This window comes from Ceratotherium simum, unplaced genomic scaffold, assembly GCF_057802395.1.
Source record: "Ceratotherium simum simum isolate JZ-2026a unplaced genomic scaffold, ASM5780239v1 HiC_scaffold_43, whole genome shotgun sequence".
NCBI lineage: Eukaryota > Metazoa > Chordata > Mammalia > Perissodactyla > Rhinocerotidae > Ceratotherium > Ceratotherium simum.
Window position 1 is genome coordinate 9828891 of NW_028261259.1, and position 25583 is coordinate 9854473.

The 25583-nt window shown below is 40.4% G+C and overlaps 1 long non-coding RNA gene across 7 annotated transcripts in view; it reads right to left on the reverse strand.

Annotated features, from left to right (window-relative positions):
* The window catches only part of LOC147911588 (uncharacterized), a 30859-nt gene extending 12880 nt beyond the window's left edge, over positions 1-17979 (reverse strand). Inside the window, exons 1-2 of one of the 7 annotated variants that reach the window (XR_015551171.1) lie at positions 17843-17937; positions 5079-5174 (exon numbers count right to left, since the gene is read on the reverse strand). This is a non-coding gene — a long non-coding RNA (uncharacterized LOC147911588). Of the gene's footprint in view, positions 1-5078; positions 7004-9572; positions 9588-17733 lie in introns of those variants that run through there. The other 6 variants (XR_015551172.1, XR_015551173.1, XR_015551168.1 and 3 more) reach the window with 6 other exon arrangements.
* Positions 17980-25583: the final 7604 nt, after the last annotated feature.

The window sequence follows — 25583 nt, forward strand, 5'->3', positions numbered from 1 at the left end:
AATGTTTCTTATAAAATTATACTCCTTCAAAAATGACAAATATTCATTGGTTTAAAACATTTCAGGATAAAATTACTGCAGGTTCCACTTTTATTGAATAGCTTTCCTTGGGCAACTAGAAAAGCTGGACAAAGCACACAGAACAGCTTCTTGAAGGGTCAAGAACATCCTGTGCAGGCAGGACTTGGGGGTCTATAATCTCTGAGATGAGGGAACACAAGATTGTGAGCATCAGCTCCATGCAGCTTCTCCCCTAAGGCATTTGCTATTTCAACAGTGAGAGAAGAGAGTCTGAGTAGAAAGAAGAGGAAAAATGAAATGAAATTTGGTTCCAGCAAAGTCCAGTAACTTCTGCTTCCAGTCAGATGTGGTAAAGGCAGAGCAACAATTAAACATTGATTTAATAAATACAGTATGTTTGAAAACACCAAAGGGATGAGGAAGAAACAGGACTAGATGAAATAAAATTTCAAAAAGGGAAGAGCCTTTTTAGGTGAGATTGCCAGACACGCCCTCACCCGAGGGAATTTGCGTAATCTGGACTGTGGTAATCAGACTTGTGTTAGCAGAAGACAATAGTAAGTATAATCTGTCATAATTGATCTATGTTAGCATTTTAATATCACAAGCTTTGTTTCCCTGTTAAATTTTATTGCCTCCACTAGAAGACTCTGTGAAGGGAAGGACATTGTATCATTTGCCACGTGATCTCCAGAACATTCTTCAGTTGGGGCTGTATGACTACTGTAAATATTTGTTAATTGTTGGTTTCATGAATGCTATGGACTGAATGTCTATGTAACCCAATTTCATAAGTTAAAATCCTAATCCCTGAGGCGATGGTATTTGAAAGTGAGGCCTTTGGGAGTTAATTAGGTTAGGTGAGGCCATGAGTGTGAAGCCACCATGATGGGATTAGTGCCCTTATAAGGAGATGGAGGGCCAGAACTCTCTCTGCCAGATGAGGGTAGAGCAACAAGCTGTCCTTCTGCAAAACAGGAAGACAGCTCTCACCAAAAACAAATCAGCTGGAACCTAGATCTTGAACATCCCAGTCTTCAGAACTGTAAGGAATACATTTCTGTTGTTAAAAGTGTCCAGTCTAAGGACAGCCCAGTGGCGCGGCTAAGTGTGTGTGCTCCATTTCAGCGGCCTGAGGGTTTGCAGGGTCGGATTCCGGGTGCACACTGACGCACCGCTTGTCAAGCCATGCTGTGGCAGAGTCCCATATAAAAAGTAGAGGAAGATGGGCACAGATGTTAACCCAGGGCCAATCTTCCTCAGCAAAAATGAGGAGGATTGGCATCAGATCTTAGCTCAGGGCTGATCTTCCTCACACACACACACACACAAAAACCCAAAAGTTCCCAGTCTAGGGGCCTGCCCCACCACCTAGTAGTTAAGTTCAGTGAGCTCCTCTCCGGTAGCCTGGGTTTGGTTCCTGGACACAGACCTACACCACTCATCAACAGCCATGTTGTGGGGGTGACCAACATACAAAATAGAGGAAGACTGGCATGGATGTTAGCTCATGGTGACTCTTCCTCAGCAAAAATATAAATAAAGAACCCAGTCTATGGTATTTTTGTTACAGCATCCCATACTGACTAGGACACTGAGAGTGTGAATAAGTTCATCTAGATCGATGATCCTTCTTCCACATGACACATTATTGCCAATGATTCCTAATTTGGTGTGAGTCAAATTTCCCTTAAGGATCATAAAGACGTTAGGACACTTCTCCGTAGTTATGCACATATTGATATGTATGAAAAGGTTGCATCAAGTGCTTTATCGATGCCTTAGTCTCACACCTCATCCCATTAGCCTTCAACGAACCTCAGTGTTACAGCCAGTGCTTTGGGAAATAGAGGAAAGTCCCTGGACGGAAGAGGGGCTTGTATCCATCGTGCAGCTCCTGTCCTCTGCCCAGCCAGCTCCAGTGCAGGATCAATTTATAAGATGGGCTTTCCTCCAGGCAGTTCTGTCTTTCTCCCAGCCTGTTCTCATTTAGGATGATCTCACCAAGAGCAATGAGTGGAAATTGGAAAGGAAGAGCTACAGAAGGCATCTGCCAGGAGAAATTCTTTGTGGTTACATGATCTAGAATATGGACACTTGGCTGGTCTAAGGTGTCCTGAAAATGGAACCATTCCCATGTCTGCAATATCCCTCTATGTCCTCTTTCCCCACCATCTCTCTGTTCTTGGTGGTAAAACTCCCTTGGCAACTACAATATAAAAATGCAAATAGAGAATGGTCCATTTCCAGTCTCAGAATTCTGGGAAATTTTACTGCCTATCCCCAGTCTCCCAGGACTGACACTCGTTTTATTCTTTTAAGATTAGATCACATTTTAATCTCCTTGAATCAGAGTTTTCTCTCATCCTTGTTATGTACATACATGTTCTGATACATAATATTGAAAACATTATTTTTGGCCCTACAATCTCCAGATTCACTCATAGTTATTTTCTGATGGATGCATGCCTTTTTAATTATGTTTATAACTCCATTAACTATAGAAACTGACTAAATGATGAGTAGTAATGTACTAATACAGGAAAATGGCCCATTTTTATTCATCATAAAGTTTCATGTTTTCATCAAGACAAATACACGAATACTTAATTATTCAGCAAAAACTCTTACTGTGTATATGTAAGCAATTATAAATCTATTGGAGTTGGTTTACCTTGTCGATTATTCCTTGTTTCTGAATTGTCCCTTCAGCATTTCCATGAACATTTTAGAATCCTGCATCTTTATCCTACCATTTTAAATACTAGGTCATTGACAAAACTCCACATAACTTATCCAGTTGTGTGCTAGTGGGTCCTTTGTAGGGTGTCTTTCCGGGTACGTTTTCCAATGTGAACTCCAGCTGATGGCCTTGTGACACTGATGTAAATACTGGTGTCTCCACATATCATGGCGCCAGTGGTGTGTGGTTCTTTATGGAGTCATATATAACCTAATACTTTTCATTCAATCAGTGTAAACAGTGCTATGGAAAGTAGATTGGGGACAATTAATAAAAGAAGATTGATTATGAACATGCTGTTAGGGAGAAAAATTGAACCTTTGGCTATAAAGGTTTATGTTTATGCAATTAATCAGCCACCTTAACAAATCCCGTTCATAGGCAGGGCTATATACATATATATATTAGATTAAGATTATATCATTCATTAGTTTGAATGAGCTTTTGTAAAGTATGCCTTGTTTCTCTTGCCCTTTCATACTGGGAGAAATACGGAATAGATAGAAAACGACTGGCTCACTCTGGTCCTAACTCAGAGCACATAGGGCTTGAATCGTTGAACAAATGAGCCATTAACGGCGGCTACACCACTGGGATTTCCTGATCCAACATCGGTTATACACCCTATTGTGGATATGGACTCTAGAATAAGATTGTGCAGTTATCCTCACGGTAACTTGTTCTGTTGATCAATATTTTGGATCAATAAGTGATAAAATATTTTGACTAGCTGGTCTAGATTTTAATCACTCGGTGGTGACCAGACCTTGCAAAGGCAACATCATCATTTGTTGTCTAAATGAGAACTTGTATGAACGGCCACGCGAGGGTTTTACTCTCTCTTACGTTTAAACAGTGAAATTGACCTTTGTCTGAAGAGGCAGGAATGACAAAATAAGACGAGAAGACCCTATGGAGCTTCAATGAATTAAAAAAAAAAACAAAGGTAAGCCAAATCAAGGGATAACAAAACTTAAATGGACTAACAATTTTGGTTGGGGTGACCTCAGAGAAGAAAATAACCTCTGAGTGATTAAAATCTAGACCAGCTAGTCAAAATATTTTATCACTTATTGATCCAAAATATTGATCAACAGAACACGTTACCCTCGGGATAACAGCACAATCCTATTCTACACTCTGTATCTACAATAGGGTGTATGTCTGTGATGTTGGATCAGGAGATCCCAGTGGTGTAGCTGCCATTAATTGCTCATTTGTTGAATGATTCAAGCCCTACATGATCTGAGTTCAGACCAGAGTAATCTAGTCAGTTTCTATCTATTCCTTATTTCTCCCAGTACAAAAGGGCAAGAGAAACAAGACATACTTTACAAAAGCACATTCAAACTAATAGATGATATAATCTTAATCTAATATATATATGTATATAGACCTGCTTATAAACGGGGTTTGTTAGGGTGGCTGATTAATTGCATAAAAAGTAAACCATTATACCCAGAGGTTCAATTTTTCTCCCTAACAGCATGTTCATAATCAATCATCTTTTATTAATTGTCATCAATCTACTTTCCATAGCATTCCTTACACTAATTGAATGAAAATTATTAGGTTATATATGACTCTGTAAAGGACCTGTCTTGACTTGAGTACAGCCATGTTTGGCCGCTCCATCGACATATAGCCACCAGCACACAAAGAAATACAAAGCTGCTTTCTGTGTGGTGGGAACTGGCCTTTTCCTGAGAACTGGCCTTTCTCCCATGGAGAGAGTTGAAAGTTGTAACATTTCAAGGCTCTTGGAGCATCGTAGCGTGGGATGGACTGGCTATCTGTGCCGGGCTAAGACGATAACCAAAGAGAACAATGCACGTACACAACTACTGGGCTGGGACGTTAGCTAAGGGGCTCAGTGCACGTACGCCACAGATAACCATTTTGTGCATGGGAACACTAGATGCGTGCTCTGTAAACTCTGTAACTGCTTATATAAACTGCTGGAAATTGAGAGCTGGTGAGAGTTCCACCTGTGGAAGGGACACTTTGTCCAGGACATGTGATCCTTGCCCAGCCACGTCGATTGACAGGGCTTTCCCAGCAGTGGGGCGTGGATGTTGTGAGTAATTGATTTGATGTGAAGTAATTGATTTGATATGAAGTAATTGATTTGATGTGTTCTCTTTTCGGTCAACCTGGTGTTTCTCTTTCCGGTTGATTTGTGTCATTTCTCTTCAGCCGATGTGGATGTTTTCCCTTTCCAGTCGGGCTGATGTTTTTTCCCTCTTAATATTTGACCTATTCGGATATGTTTGCAGACTCTCGCCTTTACTATCCTCTATATAATAAAATATACCTTCAGTCCATTTGTTTGGAGTGGAAAGTGTCTTTTACATCTCCGATCGAATCCCCGAACCTCTCATAACAGACCACACATCTTTGGCCCCATGATCTGTGGAGACACCAGTATTTATATCAGTGTCACAAGGCCATCAGGTGGAGTTCACATTGGAAAATGTACTCGGGAAGACACCCTACGGAGAACCCATTAGCACACAACTGAACAAGTAATGTGGACTTTTGTCGATGACCATGTGAAAACGTACCTAGGAAAACACCCTACAAAGGATCCACTAACACACAACTGAATGAGTAATGTGGACTTTTGTCGATGACCGACCTAGTATTTAAAATGGTAGGATAGGACCGGTCTCGTAGCTGAGTGGTTAAGTGCGCACACTCCATTGCTGGCGGCCCAGGTTTGGATCCCAGGCTCGCACCGACACACTACTTCTCCGGCCATGCTGAGGCAGCTTCCCACATACAGCAACTAGAAGGATATGCAGCTATGACATACAATGATCTACTGGGGCTTTGGGGGAAAAATAAATTAATAAAAATTATAACAAAAAAATAAAATGGTAGGATAAAGATGCAGAATTCTAAAGTGTTCATGGAAATGCTGAATGCACAATTCAGAAACAAGGAATAATCGACAAGGTAAACCAACTCCAATAGATTTATAATTGCTTACATGTACATAGTAAAAGTTTTTGCTGAACAATTAAGTATTTATGTATTTGTTTTGATGAAAACATGAAAGTTTATGTTGGAAAAAATGGGCTATTTTCCTGTATTCGTACATTACTACTCAGCATTTAGTCAATTTCTATAGTTACTGGAGTTATAAACATAATTAAAAAGGCATGCATCCATCAGAAAATAACTATGAGTGAATCTGGAGATTGTAGGGCCAAAAATAATGTTTTCAATATTATGTATCAGAACATGTATATACATAACAAGGATGAGAGAAAACTCTGATTAAAGGAGATTAAAATGTGATCTAATCTTAAAAGAATAAAACGAGTGTCAGTCCTGGGAGACTGGGGATAGGCAGTAAAATTTCACAGAATTCTGAGACTGGAAATGGGCCATTCCCTACTCTCATTCTTTTATTGTCATTGCCAAGGGAATTTGGCCACCAAGAACAGAGAGATGGAAGGGAAAGAGGACATGGAAGGATATTGCAGACATGGGAATGGTTCCATTTTCAGGACACCTTAGAGCAGCCAGGTGTCCATATCCTAGGTCATGTAACCACAAAGAATTTCCCCTGGCAGATGCCTTCTGTAGCTCTTCTCTCCAAATTTCCACTCGTTCCTTCTGGTGAGATCATCCTAAATGAGAACATGTTGGGAGAAAGACAGAGCTGCCTGGAGAAAAGCCTATCTTGTAAATTGACACTGCTCTAGAGCTGGCTGGGCAGAGGACAGGAGCTACACGATGGATACCGACACTTTTCAGTCCAGGGACTTTCCTTTATTGCCCTTTGGGGAATACACTGACTGTAAAACTGAGGTTCACTGAAGGCCAATGGGATCAGGTGTGAGACTAAGGTGTCAATAAAGCACTTGACGCAACATGTTTTCATGTGTATCAATATGTGCATAACTAGGGAGAAGGGCCTTAACATCTTTATGATCCTTAAGGGAAATTTGACTCACACCAATTTAGGAATCATCGGCAGTAATGTGTCATGTAGAAGAAGGATCGTCAATCTAAATGAACTTATTCACACACTCAGTGTCCTAGTCAGTATGGGATGCTGTAACAAAAATATCATAGATGGGGTACTTTATTTATTTATATTTTTGCTGAGGAAGAGTCACCATGAGCTAACATCCGTGCCAGTCTTCCTCTATTTTGTATATGGGTCACCCCCACAGCATGGCTGCTGATGAGTGGTATAGGTCTCTGTCCATGAACCGAACTCATGCTACCAAAGAGGAGCTCATGGAACTTAAACACTAGGCCATGGGGCAGGCCCCTAGACTGGGCATTTTTGGGTTTTGTGTGTGTGTGTGAGGAAGAGCAGCCCTGAGCTAACATCTGATGCCAATCCTCCTCTTTTTTGCTGAGGAAGATTGGCCCTGGGCTAACATCTGTGCCCACCTTCCTCTACTTTTTATATGGGACGCTGCCACAGCATGGTTTGAGAAGCGGTGCATCGGTGCATGCCCGGGATCTGAACCTGTGAACCCTGGGGCCACTGAAGCGGAGCACCCACATTTAGGCACTGCACCACTGGGCCATGCCTAGACTGGGCACTCTTAACAAAAGTGCATTCCTCACAGTTCTGAAGACCGGCTTGTTCAAGATCTAGGTTCAAGTTGATTTGCTTTTGGTGAGAGCTCTCTTCCTGTTTTGCAGAAGGACAGCTTCTTGCTCTACCCTCATCTGGCAGAGAGAGCTCTGGCACTCCATCTCCTTATAAGGTCACTAATTCCATCATGGGGGCTTCACACTCATGGCCTCATCTAAGCTAATTAACACCCAAAGGCCCCAATTCCAAATACTCTCAGGTCGGGGATTAGGATTTTACTGTATGAAATTGGATTACATAGACATTCAGTCCATAGCATTCATGAAACCAACAATTAACAAATATTTATAGAAGTCATACAGCCCCAACTGAAGAATGTTCTGAAGATCATGTGGCAAATGATACAATGTCTTTCACTTCATAGAGTCTTCTAGTGGAGGGAGTAAAAATTAACAACAGCCAAAGAAAACTTGTGATATTTAAAAGCTAACATAGATCAATTATGACAGACTGTACTTACAATTGTCTTCTGGTAAGACAGGTCTGATTATCAGAGTCCAGATTAAGCAAATTCCCCCAGGTGAGCTCATGTGTGGCAATCTTACCTAAAAAGGCTCTTTCCCTTTTGAAATTTTCTTTCATCTAGTCCCGTTTTCTTCCACATCCCTTTGATGTTTTCAAACACACAGTATTTATTAAATCAATGTTTAATTGTTGCTCTGCCTTTACCACACATGACTAGAAGCAGAAGTTACTGGACTTGGCTGGAACCAAATTTCAGTTCATTTTTCCTCCTCATTCTGCTCAGACTCTCTTCTCTCACTGTTGAAATAGCAAATGCCTTAGAGGAGAAGCCACGTGGAGATGGTGCTCACAATCTTGTGCTTCCCTCGTCTCAGAGATTGTAGACCCTCAAGTCCTGTCTGCACAGGATGTTCTACAACCCTCCAAACAGCTGTTCTGTGTGCTTTGTCCAGCTATTCTAGCTGCCCAAGAAAAGCTACTCAGTAAAAGTGGAACCTGAAGTAACTTTATCCTGAAACGTTTTAAATATTTTAAACCAATGAATATTTGTCATTTTTGTGGGAGTATTTCTATAATTTTATAAGAAACATTTAAATAGGCATTTTAACAGCAATAATGGCTGTTCTTTGGCCAGAATTCCATGTCATTCATTGTTTGGAATTATATCTAAACTTTGATGCACTCTCTTCAGTGCTTTTTAAAATATCACTGTTCCTTACTTTTAAATATCTTGTGATGGGTTTGTATCAGTCACCTCCTTTGTACCATTTCAGATCCTCTTGTGTCCTCATACCCTTGAGTCATATATCATTTAGCAACCAGCTTTGCAGGTATCATATTTGCTTTATGCAAGTGCCTCCTGTCTGCTCCCCACATGTTCTCCCTGTTCCCTCTGCCTCTCCCTCTCACCCCGGGGTGTCCATGTTGATGCTGAGGTGTGAAAACCCCCCTGATCAAGCCCAGATGTGCACGGTCACGTTCCTTGTTGTGTGGATGTCTGTGTGTTCAGCAATTCTGTATGGTCACAGGGTGCATGGCTATTACGGCTTCTATGTGAAGGTGTGTTTTGTTGGCGTGTGTGTGTTTAGAGAGTTCAAGTCACTGTGGGCTCTGAGACAGTGAGTGGTCTGTATGTGTGTGTGTTTGTGTGTATGTTCTGAGTATCAGTGTGCATTATCATGTGTAGTTTACAGTCTGAATGCTGCTGGTCATTTGCAAATAGTGTGTATGTGTGTGTGGGTGTGTGTTGTCAGCATTTCCATGTGTTCAGAGGATGTCTGTCATTGTGGGAATGTGTAGAATAAGTATGTTGTTAGAGATCAGTGTGGGCACCAACATTGTTTGCCTGTTACTAGTTCAACCCTCAACACCCCTGAAGAAACATTGAGTCCAGACATTCACAGGCCCCATCAGGCCCACAGAGATCTTACTCAGCTGTTTTCTTCCCATCACAGAAATATGAACAGGTAGCCAAGGACCACTTGATATTTGAGGAATTCCTCTAGCATGAAAGATGTAGCAAGAAACACATACACTGAAGTGAGGGACTAAAGGAACAGCAAGGAAATCCAGAGATCATAGTGAAACTTCAATTGCATATCTAGTAACATCTTCAAAACAATTAGACATGGGCTGGTCCCATGGCCTATTGGTTAAGTTTAGAAAACTCCACTTCAGTGGTCCAGGTGCAGTTCTTGGGCGTGGACCTACACCACTCACCAGTGGCCACGCTGTGGTGGCAACCCGCATACAAAATAGAGGAAGGTTGACACAGGTGTTAGCTCAGGGTGAATCTTCCTCAGCAAAAAGATTGGCAACAGATGTTAGCTCAGGGTGACTCCTATTAAGCAAAGAGAACCAAAAAAAATAAAACCACCAGTAAGTGTATATACATGTATTGATGTTACTGCACAATATTGGGGTTCTCTTGCCCAATGCACATTAAAAAAGCCAATTATTCTGGCATCAGCTTTTGGGAAATGAAGTGTAACTTTATTTTGTGATATTGATCTGCAAGGAGACGGGGGCATGTGTCTGTCTCAGATCTGTCTCCCTGATCCAGGTCTTGGGGCACAATTTATGGGATGAAGGGCAGGGTGTTCTGACGTGTGGAGGTACATGATTGGAAGTAAGGAGAAGTGAGGGAATTGATGATCTGCGCAAGCAAAGTCAAGCTTTGCAGCTCTTCATCAGATGTGTGTTCACAAATGGGCAGTGTTACCATGATCGGAGAATGGAGTTTTATCTCCTTGATGTCATAAAGGTCACATATAAAGCATTTGTGAACTCCCAGTTGATGAGTTGGTGGTCCCAACTGGTCTGAACTGGAAGAGGGGTCTCAGTTCCTGAAAGAAAACTCTTAACTACTCTGTTCATAAGATGGGGTCAGTTGAACTGGTCCTGGAGGGCCCATGGTTACGTTTGTATATGCGTATCTAGGCATATGCGTGAGATTATCTGTATGTGTGTTAAATGTGGAGTATACACAAAGCCAGACTTTAGTTAAAGTGGTCAGGACAGATTTTAATCAGGCATATACCACTGCAATAGGGAAGAAGGAGCAGGGTGAACTGAACTCAATTTGATTTGTACAGATGTGACTGGGCATTTGAAAGGGAGAATGAGGGAGCAGGCAGAAGGGTGAACAGGGGCTCAGTAGAGTCAGGGAGGGAAAAGTTACAGAATGTTGGTCAGTGCAGTGTGATCTGGCCAGTTGTGTCTGCTGGTTGGAAATAATCAAAGTTTCACTTCTCTCCTCTCACAGCATCTGGGAGACAGACACCCTGTCCTCATCTCAAGGAATGGCTCTCAGGACCTTGAGAAATGCACTCCTGAGTTATAGCAGACACACCTACAACTCTAAAGGACAGAGGAAAGATTCACAGTTCTAAGCACTTTTGGGTAAATGCTCTAAGAAAGGGATGTCAGGGGCCAATGATCAAGTGTTGGCCAGAACAAATAGTCAATTCTTTTGGCTGCCTTGAGCTTTCTCAGGCAGGCACTTTAAGGGGGCAGGGGTGATCCTAAGGATGTTAATTTGAGCTGTTAGAAACTGTGTAAGTGTTTAAGTCTTATAATATGTGTGGGGGTGTGAAACCATTTGTGCTGAGAGGCTGTAGTTATTATAGGCCAAGTTATTATAGGCTCAAAGGAGACTGGCTTGAGTTTGGTCAAGTACAGGAAACTATATATATAAATAATACTCGTATATTTTTTCAATAATAAAAATCACTATATTGAATAATATATTGAATTAAATATAAATATATATTTAATGAATATATATTGAATGTGTATATGTATATATATTTGAATTAAATATATATATATATATGATTTAAAGGAATATTCAGATATATTAACAGAAATTTCCAAAATTGATAAAAGACTTCTACTCTAGATTCAGGCAGCTGTATACATCTCAAGCAATTTAAAAAAAAAAAAAATCTAGAGCCAGATCCATTCAGGGAAACCAAAGAGCACTAAATACAAAAGAAGATATTCAAAGCCCCTCAGAGGAACAGAACACTTACAGAGACTTACATTTAGACCTATGATACATTACTTAACAATGGAAGGCAAGAGAGAGTTGGATTAAATCTTCAAGGTACAGAGAGAAAATAACTTTCAGTGTATACCCGATCAAACCATATCTCAATAACTAGGGTGACTTAAAGACATTTTTATGCAAACATTTACTAAGGGTATTACCACGAACAAATGCTCATTAAGGAATTCCTAAAGAATGTACTTTAAGGGGGTCAGCCACCTGGTGTAGTGGTTTAAGTTCAGCACACTCCACTTCCAAGGCCTGGGTTCGTGGGTTTGGATCCCAGGCGTGGATCTACACCATTCATCAGCCATGCTATGGTGATGACCCACGTACAAAATAGAGGAAGATTGGCATAGATGTTAGCCCAGGGCTAATCTTCCTCAAGGAAAAGACTTAAAAAGTAAAAAAGAATGTACTTTAAAAAGAAAGAAACTGGGCCGGCCCCGTGGCTAAGAAGTTAAGTGTGCACGCTCCACTACTGGTGGCCCGGGTTGAGATCCTGGGTGCGCACCGACGCACCGCTTCTCCGGCCATGCTGAGGCCGTGTCCTACATACAGCAACTAGAAGACTGTGTAACTATGACATACAACTATCTACTGGGACTTTGGGGGTAAAAAAAAAGGAGGAGGATTGGCAATAGATGTTAGCTCAGAGCCGGTCTTCCTCAGCAAAAAGAGGAGGATTAGCATGGATGTTAGCTCAGGGCAGATCTTCCTCACAAAAAAAAAAAAAAGAAGAAACAAACTGATAGAAGAAGAAATGGTAAGAGGTAAAAATGGATCGTGAGTATAAAAAAGGATAAACGTCTGAATAAATCATTGAAAGCATGATTTTTCCAAACAATCATAATATTGACAATGTATAACTGATGGAGTTAAAAACTAATGACAAGGGAACTTCTGTTTTAGAGTAGACCAGGACAGGAAAGCACTCGCTGCAAAACTGGACAAAGACAGATAAATTATAAATATATTTTTAGAACATCAGAGAACTTCAGAATCAACCAACTAAAATTCCAGAAATAATAAAAAGATTTTTATGTGAGCCCTGCAGGCGTTTTCTGATTCTGGGTGGTTGCCGAGGATCTGGCTTGCTCAGTCAGATCCTCGGCTAAGAAAAAGAGAAATTAGCCAAACTTGTAGTGATTCTGCAGGACTGGTGTGGCAGATGAAACTTGAGAGCTTTCAGACACACAACTGCTCTTTCTCACAGCACCTGTGCTAAGCTTTGGTGCCACACAGATATCTGGGGAACTAGGCCAAACGCTTCCACAAAACAAAATGAAACCTCCAGAAGTGGTGGAAGTGGCCTAAATCCAACATACTGCTAGTCTGATCTTCAGGGAATTTCCCATATTGTGAAGCAATATCAGGTAGGAGGCTGGAGAGCTGTGCTGAGATGTCTGAAGTGTGTAGCTGAATTGTCTATGGGCTCCCAAACTTGAGGAGACAGAAATCTACCAGACTTAGAATCAGACGCCTGTGCGGGGGAGGGGAGCACAGCAAACAGAAACAGGGAAAGTGGAAGGGCTGGGTTTACTAAAAGTGAGACCCAGCCCTGACTCTGATAAAGGTCTGATTGGACTCAGGTGCTCCAACCTCACTCTGTTTCTCAATGAAGGAAAATAAAGTCATGTGGAACCTCTTGAGTTATGTTACACAGACCTTCCAAAGACACTGGTGAGAGGATGGAGAAGGCAAGCCACAGACTGGGAGAAGACCTTTGCAAGTCACATATCTGACAGGACTATAAGGAACGCTCAAAACTCGGCAATAAGAAAATCCTAGTTTAAAATGGGCACAGGTTTGGACACTTCACCAAAGAAGATACACAGATGACAAATAAGCACATGAAAAGATGCTCAACGTCATTAATCGTGAGAAAGATGCACATAAAAACCACATTGAGATCCTGCTCTGTACCTATTAGAATGACTAGAATTAAAGAGGATGAGCATACCAAGTGTTAATGAGGGTGGAAAGTAACTGGAACACTCCTACATTGCTGGTGGAAACACAAAGTGGTTCAGCCTCTTTGGAAAACAGTTTTGTTTATTTACTTTTTTGTGAGGAAGATCAGCCCTGAGCTAACATCCATGCTAATCCTCCTCTTTTTGCTGAGGAAGACCAGCTCTGAGCTAGCATCTATTGCCAATCCTCCTCCATTTTTTTCTCTCCAAAGCCCCAGTACATAGTTATATGTCATAGTTGCACATTCTTCTAGTTGCTGTATGTGGGACTCGGCCTCAGCATGGCTGGAGAAGAGGTGCGTCAGTGTGCACCCGCGATCCGAACCTGGGTTGCCAATAGTGGAGCAGAAGCACTTAACCACTAAGCCACGGGGCCAGCCCCTGGAAAAACAGTTTTAAAGTGGAGTTTGTTATGCTGCTGTAACACATTAGCACAAATTTCATGGCTTAAAACAACTCAGATTTATAGTTTTACAGTTCTGTAGGTTAGCAGTCTGACATGGGTCTCCTTGGGCTAAAATCAAGGTGTTGGCAGAACTAGGTTCTTTGGGGGGACTATAAAGGTTAATCCATTTCCTAGCCCTTTCAAGCTTCTAGAGACCACCACATTCCTTACCCTATGGCGCCCCTCCGTCACCCTCAAAACCAAGAACTCTGCATCTCTCTGGCCCTGCTTCCCTTGTTGCATCTTTTTTCTACTCTACTGCTTCTCTTTCCCTTTTAAGGGCCTTTGTGATACACTGGGCCCACCTGGATAATCCAGGATAATCTCCCTATTTTAAAGGCAGTTGATCAGCAACCTTAATTCCAACTGCAAATTTAATTCACCTTTGCCAAGTAAACTAAAGTTTTCCCAGGTTCAGGGATTAGGACATCTTTGTGGGCCATGACTTTGCTACCACAAAGAGTTTTTAAAATAAAGTTAAACATACACATACCATGTGACCCAGCAATTTCACTTCTAGGTGCTTACCCAAGAGAAGAAGACTAATGTTCACACAAAAACTTGTTTGCAAAGATTTATAGTAGTTTTATTCATAGTCAAAAAAGACAAAACCGAAAATAACTGAAATGTCCTTCAACTGGTGGGTGGATAAACTGTGGTAAATTCATACAATGGATACCACATTCAACAATAAAACAGAAAGAACTGCTGATACAGTCAACAACGTGGATGAACACTCAAATATATGTATTGCGCTAAATGAAAGAAACGACTCAAAACGCTGAATACTGTAGAATTCCATTTATATGATATTCTAGAAAAGACAAACCATAGGGGAAGACAACAGATCATTAGCCACCAGGGGTTAAAGGTGGGGGAATAGTTGACTACAAAAGAGCAGCTCAAGGGAGTTCTGGGTGCTGGAACTGTTCTGTATCTTGATTTTGGTAGTTGCACAGCTCTATGCATTTGTCAAAACTAACGTACAAAGAGGAAAACAAATACATCATTTCTCACCCATCAGATTGGCAAAAATTTAAAAATCTGACAATGCCGATCTGACAATTCCCAGGGCAAGGATGACTCAGACACTGTTGGCGGGAATGGAAATTGTTAAAACTTCAGAGGATGATTTGGCTGCAGCTCATCAAGTTGCAGATTCACATCAGCCTCTGGCCCAGCAATCCACTCACAGGCAGGTGTCCATTCTAAGGAGTTCACGTGTGCTCAAGGAGACACACAGACAAGTATATTCATTAAACATGGTAGGGGAATGAATTAATTGTGGTTAGTTATTTTAAAAAGAAAGGAAAAAATGCATATGGGAAAGAATCAACGCTGCTGGCTACATATATGATCTGGGAAGGTAACTCATTGGTTTGTCTACTTAATAGTACACAGCACAGACAGCACTGTACTAGGAATCTGAAGACAAGCATGTGAGCATTTAGTTCCAACTCTGCCACTAAGTAGCAGTCAGACTATGGATGACTTAACTTGAGAAACCTCACTTTCCATTTCCTGGAAAATGAAGAGATTAGTCTCTACAACCACTAAAATTATTTCCAATTCCACAATTCTATGATTCAATAAGTCAACAATCAAAAATTATATTCCAATTTACCTATGTTGAGAAACTGTTTTTCCCAGACACCCTGAAATCAGAAACTATCAGGGAAATAGGACATCTTAAAATATTGATACATAAAATGGCCCAAATTTATTGGTACATCTATGACTAGCTGTTTAATCAAGATTGTAACTCAGAAAGAGCATATAAACAAAGAAACCCACCATAATGACTTGGGTCACCCTCAGGTAACACATATGTCCTCTCCCATTTTAACATTCCAAAACAAATTCACCATACTAATGTGGGAGATCAAGATTTGGCCATCCTAAAATATATCTCCTTACCTTGATTGTTTTCTCTGAGGGACATTTGACCTCCCTCACTAACTGCCTAAAAAATTTGACATGGTGGCTCCTTCCTGGAACAGATCTATCATGATGGCTATAAAGATAATATAAGATAGAGGTTACAATAGAAAAGGCACCAGCAACCCCTCTTATCAGAAGTTCTGTCTCTCTGGCCACATTCTCTAGATGGCCCTGCGAGGAGTTGCCAGACAATCACTTACATTTATAAGGAAAATCTCCATTTATAAAGGTATATACCTCTTTGTTTTAGAAAGAGGGGGGATGGCCTCATTTCTAGAGGCTTATCAATGTAGAAGGTGAGGCCTTAAATCTACATAATAACCTTACTCTTGTTTACTGTGCTTTAGTGGTAATCTCCTATAACTTACTCCCCCCACCCCCAACATCCTCCTTTGTCATTGGCTGAACATGGTATTTAAGACGAAAATTTCTGCTATTGTGTTAAAAAACGCAGTGTCCCTGCTTTCTCCCATGTATACATGTTATTAAACTTGATATTATTTTCTCCTGTTAACCTGTCTTGTTAATTATTTGCCCATGTATAAGAACCTTAAAAAAAAGGGCCCAGGGAGATTCTCCCTCTTCCCCCGACACTAATGAGCCCATCTTGTCAAGTTCAGGTCTATCTAGCCAAAAGTCATTCATGTATATGGTAAGATTTTCTTTATTTTTTTAACAAAGATAAAATGATGAATGGCTTTTTGTATTTTTGCCTGTTTCATCTATAAAGACCTTACATTACAATTTAATAGCTTCAGCCTGCTACAATAATTTAAAGAGCCTTTTGAAGCTTGTAATATGCCACGTCCAACAGGATCTAGTAAAAAAATCAGTAGTTCACAATCCGAAAAAGCTCATTTATATTCATTACCAACAATACTTACACTTCAAAGACACTCATAACCAACATATCATTTGTTCCTACTGCAGAATTTAGTAAGTTGTTAAATTCTCGTATCATCCAAAAGCATAATTAGGATGCTATCATTAAAATGTATTTTTTTAATCAGAAATATTAAAACTAATGATTAAACTAAATGATTAACTAAATATTAAAACTAATGGCAACTAACGACCTGTTTTCTTTCCCTATGGTTTATCTTTTCTAGAATATCATATAAATGAATCCTACCGTATTTGGCCTTTTGACTTTTCACCCTATCAGTCAAATCAAAATTTGAAAATTCCTGTTCTATGAGCTTTCCAAATCTAAATTCTTACAATTGTAAATGAATATAGAGACAAAACAAACAATACATACTACTTCTAAAAACCTCCTCCTTATCCGATTTTAATTCTATCACCAACTGCCAAGAAAAATCTTTCCACTGATACTAAAATTCCCTACACATTATGTCAATCATCAATTGATCAGTCATCAGTCTATGTTAACAGAATATGAGTTATTATTAGGAAGCTACCTAATTTGCACCAAAGATTGTTTAAAGCTCCTTTCATTAAATGCAGTTTACAATAATTCACAGGCTTCAAAGTTCGCCTTGCAAATATACAGTCAATTATCAGAAACTATTAATGGGATTAGGCTTTTCTATAAAAGTGGTCCCAAGGAAGTAGGAATATTTATTTGTTTAAAGAACGCAACGAGGAGAGTCAGACAGAGGAGCGCTGACCACAGGCCATCTTATGAAGGGCCGTGTTCACCGGGAGATATCCCGACCTGGCCTAGACGGAGTCCCGGGTGGCACGAACTCAAGGGCTCGTGCAGAGGGCAGGCGACTCCCTGCCACCCCCTGCACCTCCGCTGGGTGGGCAGGAGGCCCCGCTGTGGTGGGGCCCCGCCAAGACAAAGGGACCGGCCTGCCAGGCGGCGCTCCTCTGCTTCTCCAAGGGACAAAGTTGGGCTCCCCCGCCTGGAGCAGCCCACCAACAGCCCCGTTCCCCGCCCCTGACACTGCGCTCCCGCCATCTGCAGCAGAGATCTCCACATCGAGCCTGCTGCCCACCGCCTACCTCGGCGCCGCTCCTGCCCAGCGCTCCTCCACACTGCAGAAAGGCGAGCTCCCCAGTGCTGAAAATCCTGGAGGAAGGATCCAGAAATTGCCAATCCCCCCACACAAACCTCTGAGACAGCCACGTCCACACCAGGGACCCCGCCTCCAGTGCACACGCTCCGGGGCTCTCCAGCTCGCCGGCCCCTCTGCTGCCTTGAGCGCCCGTCCTGCGCATGCTCGGGCGTCTCCGCGGATACAATGGGAACCGCTGGGGTGGGCGCGGGAGGGGTTGGGAACTGAGGTGTTCCTGAGAGGGAGAGGGAGAGCGGGAGCGGGCTGTTCCTCTGCAGCTCTAGACTCTGCTCTCCCTGGATGACCGTCAGCTCCTGGAGAAGATCTGCCTTCCCTTGAGGCGGCTCCTCCTGTCCTGAGAAGTGCATCACATGAACTAACATTTGTTTCAAAAAGAACGATGACATCCTTAACACCTGATGTGTCGTGCCCCCAGAAGAATTCTCTGCTTCCCCAGAAAACTAGACAGCGAGCAGCTGGGACCGTGTTCTGACCCAGGAAGGAAGGATGCTGAGGGCACAGCTGTCTCCCCTCTGCTGGCTCCTTCCCCTGATTTGTGGCCCTGATGGGGCTATACCGTTGGGGACTCATGCAGGTGACAAGGCTCAAGTGTTTGCCCATGGTATTACATTTCTTATGATTTAGTGGTTAAAACGGGAAGCTAGCTGTCAGTTTGTCCGATGATTTCACTCGCAGAAATGTCTTTGGACAAAGAAGCTTGCTTAATTTCTGATTTTTATAATCAATAACAATAATTAAAATACTTATTTTCTTAATCTCATTGGCATGCTAAAACAAACAAGTCACTTGGTTTTCACCAAATTGGCCACATTTTCATTAAAACTTTGGGAATATCGCTGTTTGAGGTAAAGAAAGCATTTGGGAAGAACAATTACCCTTAGATAATATCTTCCCAGATAAATGTACAAACGCATAGTTATGAGCCATTTTGAGGGGCCTGGGAAATCCAGTTTCAGTTCTACACTGGATCATCTGAAGGTTAAATTAGTAATTTTCTGAGGAGTTTTTGAGTAAATGTTCATGTCGCCTTCGTCAAATAGGTCTGGTGATTTAAATGAAGGTTGAGCTTAATGATAAAAGTTTTCAAAAGACTGAGAAATATTAAGTAAATATACTAAAAACAAAAAGGTGCAAATCAAAGTAAAGCCTGCCATTATCCTCTTTAAAAGAGAGTCACAGTAGCACTATTGTCAAGGTATGAGAAGGCATAGAAATGCTTTATAAAGTCAATTCTTCACTTCCAAAGGACCTAACGTGACATTCTAGAAGTCTCCATAGTCTTTCACTCATCTAGATTAAAATTGCTCAATTTATATTTTAAAGACTAATGAATCTGAGGGCAAAATATTCAAGGTCAGTGTTTAATTGTTTTTCATTGTTGCAAAGTACATGGGTATAAAGTGTGGCTGAAATCCATGGTCTTGGAGAACAAAAATATATAGAACTTATTTATCACTCTCACAGCATGTCCTGACTTAATCCTACAAATGTCCCAAGAGTAAAACCTCAGTGAATTCCGTTCTGTTCTTAGATATGACATCTTTCATTCGTAATGAATATTCTCAAATTAGGCTCTAGCTAGTAATTATGTTCCTGATGCAAATATGCAATAAAGAAGAATCCATGCGTGATTAAATTTGGCTCAAGAGGACTACTTAGAACCCAAATTTGTTCTTTGTTTTGTTTTTCTTTATCGATTTCTTTCTTTCTCCTCAGCGGAGTCGGCAGATAGATGACACAGAAAGCTGAGAGACTGAAGACTCTGAAGGCAGAGTCTTGAAGAATGTGGGATTTCCTAATCTTCCAGATCTTTTTTATCTTTAAAATTCTACGATTTTTCTATTTATATAGGGGTTCATTTTTTTCATTATTTCTAATAGTGATCATAATAGTGAGACTAACAAAACTTAGCACTTGTGGAACATTTTTCATCATAAAAATTTATGTTATTCTGACAATTGTTAATATATTAAAAAGCCACTAAGAGCTAATCTGATGCTCAGAGGATTTTTAGGGTAGTGAGAATGTTCTGTGCATAATGGTGGCTACATGTCACTATATGTGTGTCATAACCCATGGAACTGTACAACACAAAGCCTGACCCTTAAACTAGAGACTGTAGTTCATAACAACGTTTCAATATTGTTCATTCATTATAACAAACGTATTACACTAATGCAAGGTGTTAATAATAGGGGAAACGGGGCTTGGGAGAGAGGAGAGAGGCAGTGCAGTGGATGTATGGAGCTCTATGTACTATCTGTTCAATTATCTGTAAATCTAAAACTGTACTTTTAAGAATAAAGTTTTTTTGAAAGGCACCGAAAGGTAAGCTAACACTGTAGGGCATCTATTTTGTGCAGAAGGGCAAGGAAGAAGTTGAAATGATTTAAAAAGTTCACCTTGTGAAGGTTTGAATTGTGGTGTGTTTCTGAAGCCTTAGACAAGAGCAGGACATAGAATTTGAGACATGGATGAAATAAAGGAGAAGGAAGACATCAGAGTGATCAGACCTGATCAATTAAATTTAGGACAAATTACTAAATTGGTTGGATTTGTTTTTATTTTCTTTGCTTTTTAGAAACCTTACACCTTTCTATGAAAGCCACACATGCACAGTGTCCACAGGTACTTTTGCTACCGAGCGGCACCTGCTTCTCTCCCTCTACATCTTCTATTCCTTTCCCCCTCCTCTCACTACCTCTGACTGATGGTCCCTGTTTCTATCTCCCTTCCTTACTCTCCCTCTCTCCTGTTTGTTTGTTTGTTTTCTTTATCTTTGTGTTTTCTTTCTCCTCTTACACATCAGACTAACCATAACCTTCCTAGTCATTGTTTAGTTTCACTGAAATATCTCAGTAGTTTCCATGAAGAAATGACAGATCAGTGTTCTGGGAAAAATTTCTCTATTTCAGCTACTTCACCCTCAATCTGAAGCAGGAAAATTTCTTGAATGTTGAATCAATTTTTTATATTTTTTTCTTTTTTGAATCCAAATTTCAGAGCTCCTGGTCATATTGGAAAAATTCCTGAAGACGGCTGCCTGGAGTTGAGCCATAGGAGTTCTTCCTATGGCCATAAAGGGGAATCCTTATTTTGGCCATGGGGCCTCAGGAGAAGACCTCGTGAGGGAGGAATCTTTGCTAACCCTATGTTGTACCTAGGACTGGCTTCTCCTAAGACAGTGGTTCCTGAACTCCAGTGTGCATTAGAACCGTGTGGAGGACTCCTACAACACAGAGTGCTGAGCCCATCCCAGAGTTTGTGATCCAGCAGGATGGGGGGACACGAGAATTTACGTCTCTGACCGTTTCCCAGGTGATGCTGCTGACCAGCCACACACTGAGAACCACCGGCTTAGAAACCCTAGGTTTCAAAGGATGCTTTGCTTGTGCAGACAGCCAAAAGTATCAAAATTGTAACCAAGATTCACCAACAACTTGAATGTGTTGGCATTTGGATCTAGAGGCTCCTGAATTTTCAGGGGCTAAAGCAAACATTACTCTGAGTTCAGGGTTTGTGACTCTCCTAAGTGTCACACAATTCCTTTGCTTGCTTCCCTTGAGCCCTACCTGGCTAGGAAAGAATATTAAAAACAAAGCCAGCTTTGATTATTTAATCCTCAGTCAATTAAGACATTTTTGAGTGAGGTTTTTTTGACAGAATAGCCAACTTTATCTACACTATTGGAAATGAATTATTACTGATAATGTAGGATCCCAAAAAGGAGACCCCAACTCCAGTCTCGGGAAGGCGCGGACCCACAGACACAGAAGACCGAGCTTGATGCAAACGCAAGAGGTAAGAGGTTTATTAAGCGGAGCTCCGGGTCTTAAGCGGAGCTCCGGGTCTTAAGCGGAGCTCCGGGTCGACACCTATCTCTCGCAGGAGACAGAGGAGTCGACCCCGAACCTTAAAGGGCAAGCTCTTTTATAGGATTCGGAAGCATAAAGCGGGAAAAGGTTGGCGCGATCTTACATGATTGGCTAATTTAAACAGTTACATTTTATGGCGCGAATTGCTATGGCGCAAAGCGATTATCAGGTTACACACACGCGTTCCCATCTGGACCCCCTCCACCCCGACCCTCCCAAACTTATCCCTCTGGAGCACTCTCTTGTTCTCAATTCTTCCCCGAACAGTTTAGGGTGGGTCTTTCATGAATAGAGTCAGTCAGGATTGATAAACGTTCCCTCCTATACCAGGAATCCTTAGGGTGTGAAGGTGCCTGTCTCTAAGGTAGTAACTTTAAAATTTTTAATATAATTTACTTCCTTCATTTCCCACTTCTTCTTTTGTCTCTAGTTCTAATCTTAGAACTTAGTTTTCGGTGTCTACTATCAGTGGCTCATTGCGTGGGAGAGCTTGGTAATGGCGTTGGAGCATCATAGCATGCACTGCATTGACCCTTTTTCTTATGAAAGCAGTAATTTTATTGAAAACACACGGTCCGAAAACTAAGAGTAGACAAAGAATCAGCAAGGGTCCTGCTAGGGAGGATAGTAAGGTTGTCATCCAGGGGGACTTAGTGAACCAGGATTCAAACCAGCTTTGTTGCGCCTCTCTGCTTTGCTGCCTCATGTCTAATCTTTTCTTTAATCTTTGCATTGAATCTTGGATTACCCCTGTGTGATCTGCATAGAAACAGCAGTCTTTTTTAAGGGCCGCGCAAAGTCTTCTCTCTCTTAAAAACAGCAGGTCTAATCCTCTTTTATTCTGGAGCACTATTTCAGACAGGGAGGTGAGGGACTCTTTTAATTTAGAGATGGACTGTTCTAAGGTCCTGAGGTCTTTATCTATAGCATTGCTCAAGGCAGTTAATCTCCTTTTTCCTGTGACTAAGGCCGTAGTGCCAGTCCTTACGCCCGCGGCAATTCTCAGTCCCAGGAGTACAGCCAGGGTGAGGGATATTGGTTTTCTTTTTTATAATCTGGATCTCTGGTCAAATTCATCCTCGAAACTATTGGCAGTATGATAATAAATTTTAGGCACCAACTGCACAAGCACGCAAATTCTTGTGACGAATTGAATACGCCAGTTGAGATGCAGGGGGTCAGGCCTGTGGAGCAAGCCCACCACCTATTGGGCCCTGGTATTAAAAAATAACCAGGAGTGGTCGGAAGGCTGACTTCAGTCTTATTATATAGAGCCTGGTAGCCCGGGGGAATTTTTCTTAAGCCTAGTCCTGAACCGGTCCCCGATACATCCGTTAGGGTTATCTGCTCTTCTTTGCCCCAAAGACAAGTTGTGTGGTCCGTGGTGTTATTATAGACCCCCATGGTGGCAATTCTTTTATAATAAGGGGGGCTGACCGCTAGGCATAGCCAGCATGCTTCAGTCATTCAGGGTTGGAGCCATTTAAGGCGTAGTAAGCTCCCCGTACTAAGTTAAACAGTCTGTGCCATCTTTGCCCAGTAGGTACTGCGGGAGGTCAAATGTCCTTCAGAGAAAACAATCAAGGTAAAGAGATATATTTCAGGGTGGCCAAATCTTGATCTCTCACAGTCCCGCCTTTGAAACTAAAAGTTTCATAGTCCTTTTGAAACTTAAAGAAGTTTCATAGTCCAGAAGCTGAGTTGGTAGATTGTTTTATCTCATTGAACACATTCCTTTTCTTAAGGTTACGCCTATATTATGGTATCAAGTCCATCAGCTTCAGTTTGTAAGGCTTCAGGAAAAAGGGCAGGTTCAGTTCTCAGTGATTTCAAATGAAAATGATGGAAAAAATCAAAAACGTTAGTTTGGAGATCTGTAGCCAGATATTTCAGGAGACTGGAAGAAATCAGGATCCAGTCTAGTCAACAGATATAAAAAATAAAAACCTCAAAAGACAATTAACAAAACTAGGATCTAATATCTGCAGATGTATACTATAGTTTTTACTGAAATATAATTTTTTTTTCTAAAATCACCCTCATTTTTATTAAGATAGAGTTGGCCCAATTATTAACATAAGTACAGCAAGAATAGCAATTGATCACATAGTCTCTTTTAAATCTGCTTTGCTGGAACTTTTTATAAGGAATCTCACATTGAACTTTAAAGGCCTCTCGAGGCCAGGAAAGCCAAGCCAAGGATTTTGTCATCAGACTTTGCCTGCAATACCTATAAATTTGGGTGAATTCCTCTATTCCGAGGTTTCCCCAAAATATTTCAAGGTTTCTTGTACCTGCCAGATAAGTGACATTCTTTACTTATCCTGGTAAGTGCTGCTTGGAACACAAGGTACCAGGCCAATATTTCCACGTGGCTTTATTCTATAAAGTCCAATCTTCATTCCTCAAAAGCTGTATGGTTATATCGCAAATATGATGTTCCAGTCATAACCTTGGTAATATAACCAGTTTTTCCAATTGTGTCCTGTTACAAGGAGAACAGATTTTTATTGAACTTATGCAAATAACTATATTGCCATGAAAACAATAATACTCATTAAGAGTTTCCAAATTCGAGGGATCAGATAGAGAGAAAAAGATAAATATTTTAATTTTACTTACAAAAGTATTATTTACCAAATTGTTATAAGTCATAGCTAGCTCAGGAGAAAAGAAAAAGTTTTTCTTAAATCTGAAAAAACAAAACATTAAAAATTCAGCAATACTTTAAATGAAAAATCATAAAAATTATAATCAGTTCATTCAGTCCTGTGTAATCCATTTTTGATCCCAATCTTTTGTTAGCAGCTTCATGAAGTTATCAGTCTTTTCAACAGATTTCTGTAATTTTTTATCAAGTTCAGTTTTATGATCAGAAAGTTTATCAGAAGTCTGTACTTCAGTGTAAATGTCAGAGTCTTTTCTATGAATTTTTCTGAAGTTGAAACATTTTGCAAAAGCATTAGAGCAAAGAAATAAGTCTGTACCTCAAAATGGCAATTGACAGAGAAATTTGGTTAATTTTGTGACATACAACATTTTAAAATAATAATAACCAGAATTATGACTGATAACCAGGACAGATCAGCATTTCAGTAATGTTGTACAATTTTAAAACATCTATATCAATAACATTTATCTACATAATAGCACCTAAGCAGACTTATCATCACTTGTCTGACAATCTTTTTCATGTAATTTAACATACTGAATCAGCCTAATAAGTTTAGTATCTTTCCCCTTATAGGAAGAGAGCAAATTTCTTTGAGAAGTTCCAGGGCCCTTTGAAAATTCCCAAAGAAAAAAGTAAAAAAGACTTTAAGATATGAATTTTGGGGGAGCTTGTCAAAAATATAAACAGTCAAAGCAAACATAGCATTAACAGTCTAAAAAGCCTTAATAGAGAGACCTCAGTCTTTTGAACACAGGAAATTATTTTAACAAAACATAGATTTTTTGTCTTTTAGGTAGACTTACTCAAAGGTAAAGAAAAATCTTTTGTAACCTCTTTATCAAGTTTAAGAAAATTATCCTTTTAAGAGAAATAAGACCAAATTATAATTTTGTACCAGCTTACTTTTGATATTAAAACTCATTTACTTAATTAAATTTATTTTAATCTTAGCCAACTTGACTATGTAAAAACTCTTTTTTCAGAATTTCTCTTTCACAAACTCATAACTTTCTTTTTACATTCAGAATTTGTCCCATGTCTTTCTTTTCCCTTCTAGTACTTGAGGACAAATTTATCTTTCTTAATCGACCAAACAAAACATTTCCATTTTTTGTTTTTTTTTTATACATCTTACTTTTCTTGTACACAGACATATTTTTTTAATTTTTTGTAGCTTTAATCACATATATTAATTAGAAATTTTAACCCTTATAGACTTTGACTTCT